The following is a 9,881-nucleotide window of genomic DNA, read 5'->3' on the forward strand; positions in this document are numbered from 1 at the left end:
AATAAATCACTGAGTTCCATAAGTCTGCCTTCGTGATCCCTGACCTTTATTTCTCTCTTCCTTTCAGCTTCATTATTTTCCATAATTTTATCTTCTATATTGCTATTCACTCCTTTGTCTCATCCATCCTCATTTTTATGGCCTCCATTTGGGTTTGCATGTCAGTTTTGCATTTTTTAATTTGGCCTGATTAGATATTAGTTATTTTATTTCTGCATAAAGGGATTCTCTTGTGTCTTCTATGCTTCTTTCAAGCCAGCTAGTATTCTTATAATTGGTGTTTTAAATTCTAGTCCAGACATCTTACTTATACCTGCATTGACTAAATCCCTGTTTGTAATTTCTTCCTGTTCTATCTTATAAGGTCAATTCCTCTGTCTTGTCATTTTGGAGGAAGAAAAAAAAAAATAATAGAATGAAATAAATTTAAAAATTAAAGAAATCAAATAAAAGAAGTTAGATCCTAGGTGTGTTTTGGTTTGTGTATTAAGAGAAGTTTGATAGAAAAAAGGAGAAAAGAGAAAAGGAGGAAAAAATAAAACTAAATAATAAATAACAAAGTAAAATAAAAATAAATCAAGATAAATATTTTTGCTCCTTCTCTAGCTAAGAAACAAAAGAAAAGAAAAATAACAACAATAAAAACAGAAGCAACAACAACAAAATGAACAAACGAACAAACAAAAAACCCAAATGAAGCTAGATTCAGTTTCCTCTACAGCTGAAACTTTGCAGCAGTGTATGGTCAGTAGACTAAGCTCTTGAGAGAGATTTGTGTTGGTCTTTTGGGGGAGGAGCCTGCTATTCTGGTTCTCGGGCTGACTGCCCTAGTGGAGATGTGCCTGGAGGGCACTGTCCCATGCCCCCACCCCACTCAGGGCTTGGTGTAATGGCTCCGTTTTCCACTTGGTGGCACTGTTTATCTCACTTGGGTGGGTCCCTGTTCGGTGGCTAATAGTGAAAACGGCTCCACCTCGCTCTCTAGTCTCCAGAGCTGGAAGTTCATGCCCTCACAGTCACCTGATTCATCCATCACCCGCCCTGTGCCTTGTGCCCCCCACTTCTGTCAGCTTCCTGCCTTCCCCCTTTCTGTGTCCAAACTGTCCACCTACCAGGCGGTGCCTCTCTTCAGAGTTTTATCTCAGGTGCAGCTGTGTTTCAAAACCTCACAATTCAGAGACACCCCCCCCCACACACACACACACACACACACACTCATATGGTCTTGGGGATGGTCTCAGGTCACTGTGGCTGGCTTGTCCCAGGAAATAGTCATGGCGCCTTGCAGCAGCAGCGGCTCAGAGCCCATGATAAATCACAACAAACAGCCGACACAAGGGTTTGCTACCTTCAGCCAGTGTCGTTGTCCCTATATGGGTGAACATGTTGGTCTGATGGCACCCACTGGTCTTTTGCTCAGGGAGAGGCCATATCAGCTCTACCAAATGTACTCCAAGCAGGGGAACTGCTTCTCCCTGTACGGCCCAGAAGATCTTCAGATAGCGCTGCCCTCTCCTGGGGCTCCTCCCTGTTTCCTTTCCTGAGCACCACCAGTGGCTTACCTCTGAAACTTCAGACTCTGCTCCATTGTTTATGGAACACTGGTAGTATTGAGACTCTCTTCTTCTCCCCCTATCACTTGTATTGGAGAGTCTTATGCAGTCGTCTGTGCAAGTTTTCACTCTTTCTCTCCAGTTGCTTTCAAGGGGACTGCTTTATTGCACAAACCCAGTGTGCTGCTTTTTCTTCTCCTCTGTCTTTCACCTCTCAGCAAAAATGGCTCCCTCCTCTCTGTGGCACTGCAGCTCTTCTCTCCCCCAATTCACCTCTCCACACCATGTACCTGCTGCATTCTCTCTCTCAAATTATGCAGATTGTTCTGTTAATTCTCAGATCAATTTCCTAGGTGTTCAAAATGGTTTGATGTTGATCTAGCTGTGTTCAAAGGATGAGACAAGCTCAGGGTCCTCTTACTTCTCTGCCATCTTATCTCCTCTCTTCCCCATAAAAATAAATTTAAATCCAGATGGCTTAACTAGTGAATTCTTTCAATTGTTTTAGGAAGAAATATATATATTTATTTAATAACTCTACACAAAATCTTTCAGAGAATATATAATATCAAACAATTCCCAATGTGTTTTATAAAACTACTATAACTAATATGAAAACATGACTAAGTTATCATATGAAAAGAATATTACAAGGCTATATAAATCTTGAACATAGCCAAAAAAAAAACCTAAACAAAATAAAAGCTAATTATATGCAAGGATACATGAAAAATACTATATTATACTATATAACCCAATGATATATTTAGTCCAGAAATACAAGATTGCTTTAACATTCAAAAAAATCAATGTAAATCATATAAGAAAGGGAAAAAGAGACAGAGAAAATGTATTTTATAAAATTCAATACAGACATATAATGTGTTTTTTAGCTCAAAAAGTTTGGAATAGAGGGGAGCTCTACTAATAGAAGCATATATTCAAAAACCCGATAAATAACATATACTTAATGAGGAAATATTGAATAAAGCCCTATTTGATTTCAGCATAAGAAAGGGATGCCCATGATCCCCACATTAATTCATTATTGCAATGGAGTTCTTAAGTAATGCAATAAGCAGTAAAAACTAATAAAAGGTACAATTATTATAAAGGAAAACAAAAAAGTTGTTTTTATTTACAGGTGACAAAACTATACATGTAAGTCCAGAAGAATCTATGAACAAATTATGCAAATGTATATAAAGTTAGTAAGAACCTGGGACCACAATCAGTGTACAAAAAAATTTCATCTTCATATTCTAATAGTAAGAAGTAAACTATATTTAAAAACATACTACTGGGTTCTAGCGAGGATAGAGTAGCACCTATATTTTCTAGTCCTCTATCTTACAACTCAAAAATATGAATATTACAAAACATAAAACAACTCTGAAAGTGGAAGGAAAGTGGTGGACTGTTTAGGTACCTTGAAACTTTAGGAACTTGGTCAGTTTCCTGCACTTTCATTTTGCCTTCCATTTACTGAATGGGATACTGGGGAAAAAATAAATCCTACAACTCAGAAATACCAACAGGCACAGAAAAAGTGATGTTAATGGGTCTCAACAAGGAACTGACCTTCCACTCCCTGCTTGGTGATAATAGAGGGTGTTTTGATTCACCCTCCTGGGTGGTGTCAGTGGGGCCAAGCAAGGAGCTGGGTTTCTATGCCCATTCAGCATCAATAAAGCTGAATAAACAAAGAAAGGCAGGACTGCTTAGTTTTCTTTCCATACTAGTATAGTTTCAGTTAATCCCAGTGGGGAGCTACACTTCCAGTTCCACCAGACAACAATAAGGTGTTACTAGTCAATCCACTGCTTTCCAACCCCTGGTGTCAGCAGGACCCAGTGAGAAGCTAAAGTGTTGCTGCCACCCAGAAGCAACAGGTGGTGTGAATTAGAACTCTGCTATTGCAGAGGTAGTGTCAGTGGGTCCCAGATAAGAGCTGGATTTACATCCCTACAAACAGTAAACAGGCAGCACTAGTTGGTACACTGTTTTGCAAATGCCTGGTTTCATCAGGGCACAGTGAAAAGCTAAACTGCTACTTCCAACATAGAACAACAGGTGGTGTGAGATGGCAGTTCACATTCCCCCCTTAATGTCAGTGGGCCTAGTGAGAAACAGACCATCCACCCTGACCTAGTAGTAATGAGTGGCAAAGAGGCAGAAATTAGCTAGTGCAAAGCAGTGTAAGTTGGTGTTCTGTTTTTGCAGTGGTGGTGTCAGTTTGGCCCAGTAGGATGCTCACCTTCCGTGCTCACACGGAAGCAATGAGGTAGTGTGATGTGGGACTGACTACTTGGGACTTTGCTTTTCCACAACCCTGGTGTCAGTAGGGACTAGCAGGAAAATGAGGTTCACCAAAACCCACCCACAAAGAGGTGGAATGAGGCAGTGCAAGGTGATGCTAAACTGTACACTGCTTTCCCCTTCCCTGATGTCAGTAGAAGCAGCAAGATATTGATCTTGCACTTCCACATAGCAGCACAAAGGCAGAAGGCGATGGTGTGAGGCTGTACTAGTTTCCACTATGTCAGCAAAGACCAGTGGAGATACATTTCTACCTCCAGGCAGCAATAATTGATGAAACAAGACAGTAAGCAGCTGTGGTAGTCAACATTGACTGTGATTTCCCACAATTCTAGTGTCAGTTATGCCTAGCAGAGCATTAAACTTCCAGTCTTGTGAAGCATCAATAAGGCAGTTCCAGTCAGTGATTTGTTGTCTCCAAGGAGGAGTAAGTAAGGCTGAGAAGAAAGCTAAAATTCCATCCTTACTAACCAGCAAAAAGGTCGTGTGAGTCAGTGCTTTGCATTTGCAAAAGTGGTGTCAGTAGGGCACAATGTGGAGTTGAACATTTATTCACCTTTTGACATGCATACTACACCTAAAACAGAGTGATTTCATGGTTAAAAATAAGTAGAGACCAGAGTCACACAAAATAAAATGGAAACTATCTAAGATACAATTTTTAAAAAGTCACTAAGCATACTAAAAACCAAAAAATAAAATAAAATCACAGTTTAAACTAGCAAAGAATAAACAGACACCAAGACTGGATAATTCAGGTAAAGGAATTTTCTGACAAGGATGTTAAATCAGCCATAATATAACTGCTTCAAAAAGCAATTACAAATATTTTTGAAACAAATTTAAAAAAATAGAAAATCCCAGCAAAAAAAAAAAAAAAAAAAAAAAAAGAAGATATAAAAAGAACAAAAGGGTGCACCCGGATGGCTCAGTTGGTTAAGCGTCTGACTTTTAATTTCAGCCTACATCATGATCTCATGGTCATGAAATTGCGCCCCAAGTCAGGCTCTGCTCTGGGCATGGAGCTTGCTTAAGATTGTCTTTTCCTCTGCCCCTCCCCCAACTAGCGTGTGCTTGCCTCTCTCTTTCTCTACTCAAGAAAGAAAGAAAGAAAGAAAGAATAACAAAGAAAACAAAAGGATATTATAGAAATGAAAAATACACTAACTTAAATTAAAAATCACTGAAAGGTGTAAAAATACATTGAAAACCATAGTTGAAAGAATCAGTGGGCTCAAAGAAAAATCAACAGATTACCTAATCTAAACAACATGCAGAAAATAAACTAAAAATAAACAGAGACACGGGAATCATGGAAGAATAACAAAATACATAATATTCATATATTAAGAATCCCATAAAGAGAAAATGAAATTATAAGGCTAAAAAATATTTGAAAAAAGTATTTGAATGGCTAAACATTTCCCAAATTTGATGACAAGCCTATACCTACATTACAGATTTAGTAATGTGAGAAAATCCAAATTAAGATAAATAAACTTTAAAAAACACCAAGGCACATAATAATCAAACTTACAGAAAGTAAAGACAGCCTTTTTTTTTTTTTTTGCAATTGAGGAATTGAATTTTTAAAATTTTTTGTTTATTGTTTTGGGAGAGAGAGAGAGAGAGAAAGCACGTGAGCAGGGGAGAGATACAGAAGGAGGGAGAGAGCGAGAATCCCAAGCAGACTCTCACTGCAGGGCTCAAACACATGAACACATGATGACCTGAGCTGAAATCAAGAGTCGGACACTTAACCAACTGAGCCACCCTGGCACCCCAGAGGAATGGAATGTTTAACATAGTTTAAATAGCCACATGTGGCTAGTGGTTGCCACTAGTGGCACAGTTTTAATGCCTGGTCAAAATCAGTGGTTTATTTGGGGGAGTTCTCTAATCACTGCTAACGGGTGTCCAGGGCTGAGGGTGGAAAGAGAGGGAAGCTCTTAACAGATCTATTTATCTACTTAAACAAATGCTCCACAGCTTTCAGAGGCTGGATGGAGAAATGACCCTGGGGGAGACCTGAGTACGCCTTTGAACTCCTGGCTAATGCCAACAGGAGTAAAAGGCCTAGGATTTGGCTTACTCATGTAGGAAGAAAAACATGGTTCCACGCACAGAATCTGAGGCTTGGGATATCTGTGCATGGAAATTATTGCTGTGGAGCTGGTGGGGAGGTGGTGATGCTCATTTCTGGATGGGGTTTCCAGAGCTAGAAGAGTATTTAGAGGTGGAGGGAGGACCTGAGGGCCCTTTCTGGCCACGTGTAGGCTATGCAGGAGCTTTCTTTTTGGAGATTAAGGTCTTGCTCTTGCTCTTGAACATTTTGCTGGGATCCAGCTTGTTCATGAAGGAGTAGGTCTCTTCCATGAGCAGGTTTGTGTTGTAGGTAATGGGTTTATATGTGTTGAACAATTGCTTGGCCTGTGGGCTAATGCCATAGCTGGTGAAGGCATACTGCCACTCCGGCAGGCCCAGGTGCATGATGAGCAGGCAATAGTAACCAGTACAAGTATCTGTGATCAAATGCCAGTGTAATGCTCTGGCCAGGAACCGGAAGTCAATGTCTTATGCTACTGCTGCTTTCCCTTTTTTGTAGACAAGGTAAACCTTCCCATTCCCATTTCCAAGGATCCAGCTCAAACATCACACTGCAAGAATCAAAGTGAGGCTTCTCTGGCTGGTTCTCACTGGCTTCAAGTGCATCATCTTCCAGGTCTTCCAGGGTTGGTGCATTAGGGAGTGAATACATGGAAGACTGGTTGAGTTGAGTCAGTTTTGAGATTCTATTAATTGCCATGCTGCCCAATGGAATGGTGTTCTCATCCAGCTTCACACTCCATGTCATGTGGAAGCCATTGTTAATCAGATAAAAATTCTTCACATCCTCTGATAGCAAGCAGTTACTTTTTTGTTCCCCTGAAGAAATCATATGACGTTCAGCAGGCAGCTTTTCTATGATAGCCACCTTTGTTACACCTGGAGAAGATTTTAGGATGTGCATGATCCCCAGGGTCAGCTTCTCCAGGTGCAGCTGGCTGCAGCCTCAGGCTGAAGCCTCCTCCATGGTTCATACATGGGCTCTTTGTGCACTGGGGGTGGAGGTGGCGACTGGTGGGAGAGCAGGTTGGGCAGGAGGGCTGGACATCGCCCCAGAGGCTCCGTGGCCCAGTTCACTGCATGCAGGGAGTTGCAGTGCTTGGCATCTGAGAGCGCAGTGGGGCAGAGAAGGGGGGCCTGGGCTGCTCTGGGAGTGATAGTGACATGGGTGCTTGTTCTCCTGGCCCTGACAGCCACTCCACACCACACTGCCAGGACATCTTCGAAGAAAATCTTTGAACACAGCTAGAGAGAAATGATGGATTACCTCTAGGGAAACAACAATTAGAAAGGTAGCAGATGTCTCACTTGAAACTACGGAGGCCAGAAGGAGGTGGCAAAGTATTTTGTATGTGGAAAAATAACTATAGGCCACATTGGTCCACAAAAGTAACTTCAACAAATTTAAAAGAATTGAAACCATACTTAGTATGTTTGCTGACAATAATAGAATCAATATACAAATAAATAACATAAATATAGCAGTAAACCCTCAAAAGCTTTTGAAATAAACACTGCAACTCTAAATAATCACAGGTAAAAAGGAAATTAAAAATAATGTGCAACTGAATGAAAAATGAATACCAAATATCAACTTTTGTGCAATAAAGTAATGCTGAAGGTAAATTTATAGCACTAAATTCTTATATTAGAAAAGGGTGGAAGAAAAGGGGAATAAAGGAACAAGAAAACTATAAAAAAGCCCGAAAACAATTTATAAGTTGACATTATGAAGTTCATAACTAACAGTAATTACTCTAAATGCAAGTGTGTTGAATTCTCCAAAGGACTTTAAAAAAATGCTGACTATAAGAGAGTCCCTTCAGCTTTACAGATACATACAAACTCAAAGTCAAGGAATTGCGAAAATAGCCCATGCCAGTGGAAACAAAAAGCAAGCAGGAGTAGCTTTAGTTAAATCACACAAAACAGACTTTAAGTTAAAACTAGGAAAACAGTCAATGAAGGTAATTATGTAATAATAAAGGGGTCAATTTATCAAAAGATATAACAATCTTCAATAACAACTTAGCAGGGATGCCTGGGTGGCTCAGTCAGTTGAGCATTCGACTTCAGCTCAAGTCATGATCTCGTGGTTTATGGGTTCAAGCTCCTCATTGGGCTCTGTGCTGACAGCTCAGAGCCTGGAACCTGATTTGGATTCTGTGTGTGTGTGTCTCTCTCTGCTCCTGCTCATGCTCTGTCTTTTTCTCTCTTTCAAAAATAAATAAAGATTTTTAAAAATTTAAAAAAGAACAATTTACCAAACCAAATTCAACAGGAGATCAAAAGGATCATATACCATGATCAAGCAGTATTTATCCTTGGGATGCAAGGATGATTTAACAAACACAAATTAATAAATGATCCATGACATTAGCAAAATGAAAGATAAAAATCATATGATCATCTCAATACATTCATAGAAAACATTTGACAAAATTCAACATATTTTTCATGTTAAAAAATCTCAGAAAACTAGGTTTAGAAGGAAGGTATAAAGACCACATCTAACATAAAGACCATATATAACAATCCCACAGCTAACATCATGTTTAGTGGTGAAAAGCTGAAAGCTTTTCCTCTAACACAAGGAATAAGACAAGGTTGCCAACTTTTACCACTTTGGTTTTACATAGTATTGGAAGTCCTTGCTGGAGTAATTAGACAAGAAAAAGATATAAAAGCCATCCAAATCAGAAAAGAAGATATAAAATTGTCTCTTTACAGAGGATATAATATTATATATAGAAAACCTTAAAGGCTCCACCAAGAAACTGTTAGGACTAATGAAGGAATTCAGGAAGGTCACAAGATAAAAAATCAATACATAAAAATCCATTGTATCCCTACACATTAACAATGAATAATATGAAAGAGAAATTAAGAAAGTTGCATTTACATGGGGCACCTGGGTGGCTCAGTCAGTTAAGTGATGACTCTTGGTTTTGGCTCAGGTTCATGGATTCATACGTTCAAGCCTGCCCCTCCCCCCCCTCAAAATAAATAAATAAACTTAAAAAAAAAAAAAGAAAATTGCATTTACAATAGTATCAGAAAGAACTAAGATCAAGAAGATGAAAGACCTATACACTGAAATCTATAAAATGCTGATGAAGGAAATTAAAGAAAACACAAATAAATAAAAGATATCCTGTGTTCATGTATTCAAAGAATTAATATTCAAATGTCCATACTACCCAAAGCAATCTACAGATTCAATGCAATCTCTATCAAAATTCAATCACGTTTTTTTTTTTTTTTACAGAAATAGACAAAATAATCTGAAAATTCATATGGAACCACACAAGGCACTGAATAGCTAAAGCAATCTTGAGCAAAAAGAGCAAAGCAGGAGGCATTACAGTTCTGGATTTAAACTATTACAAAGTTATAGTAATCAAAACAGTGGTATTAGCATAAAAAACAGGCACATAGATTAATGGAAAAAACGAGAAATCAGATATACCCAGGTACATATAGTTAATTAATTTTTGATAAAGGTACAAAGAATACACAAGGGGTAAAGAATAATTTCTTCAATAAATGGTATTGGGGAAACAGGATCTCCGAGACCAAAAGAATGAAATCAGACTCGTATCTTACAGCATACACAAAGATCAATTCAAAATGGATTATAGACTTAAACATAAGACCTAAAGCATAAAACTACTAGAAGAAAATATGGGGGAAAGCTCCTTGATGTTAGTCTTGGCAATGATTTTTTGATTTGACACCAAAAACAAATACAATAAAAGCAAAAATAACAAATGGGATTACATTAAGCAAAATAGTTGCTGCACAGCACAAGAAACCATCAACAAAGTGAAAAGCCAACCTGTGAAATGGAAGAAAATATTTGCAAACCACATATCCAATAAGGAGTTAATATCCAAAATATAT

At 38.6% G+C, this 9,881-nt stretch overlaps 1 pseudogene; it reads right to left on the bottom strand.

Annotated features, from left to right (window-relative positions):
- Positions 1–6,065: 6,065 nt before the first annotated feature.
- Positions 6,066–6,897, bottom strand: LOC125157669 (tubulin polyglutamylase complex subunit 2-like; annotated as a pseudogene).
- Between the last annotated feature and the right edge of the window lie 2,984 nt (positions 6,898–9,881).

Source organism: Prionailurus viverrinus, chromosome X (genome assembly GCF_022837055.1).
Source record: "Prionailurus viverrinus isolate Anna chromosome X, UM_Priviv_1.0, whole genome shotgun sequence".
In the NCBI taxonomy this organism is placed as follows: domain Eukaryota; kingdom Metazoa; phylum Chordata; class Mammalia; order Carnivora; family Felidae; genus Prionailurus; species Prionailurus viverrinus.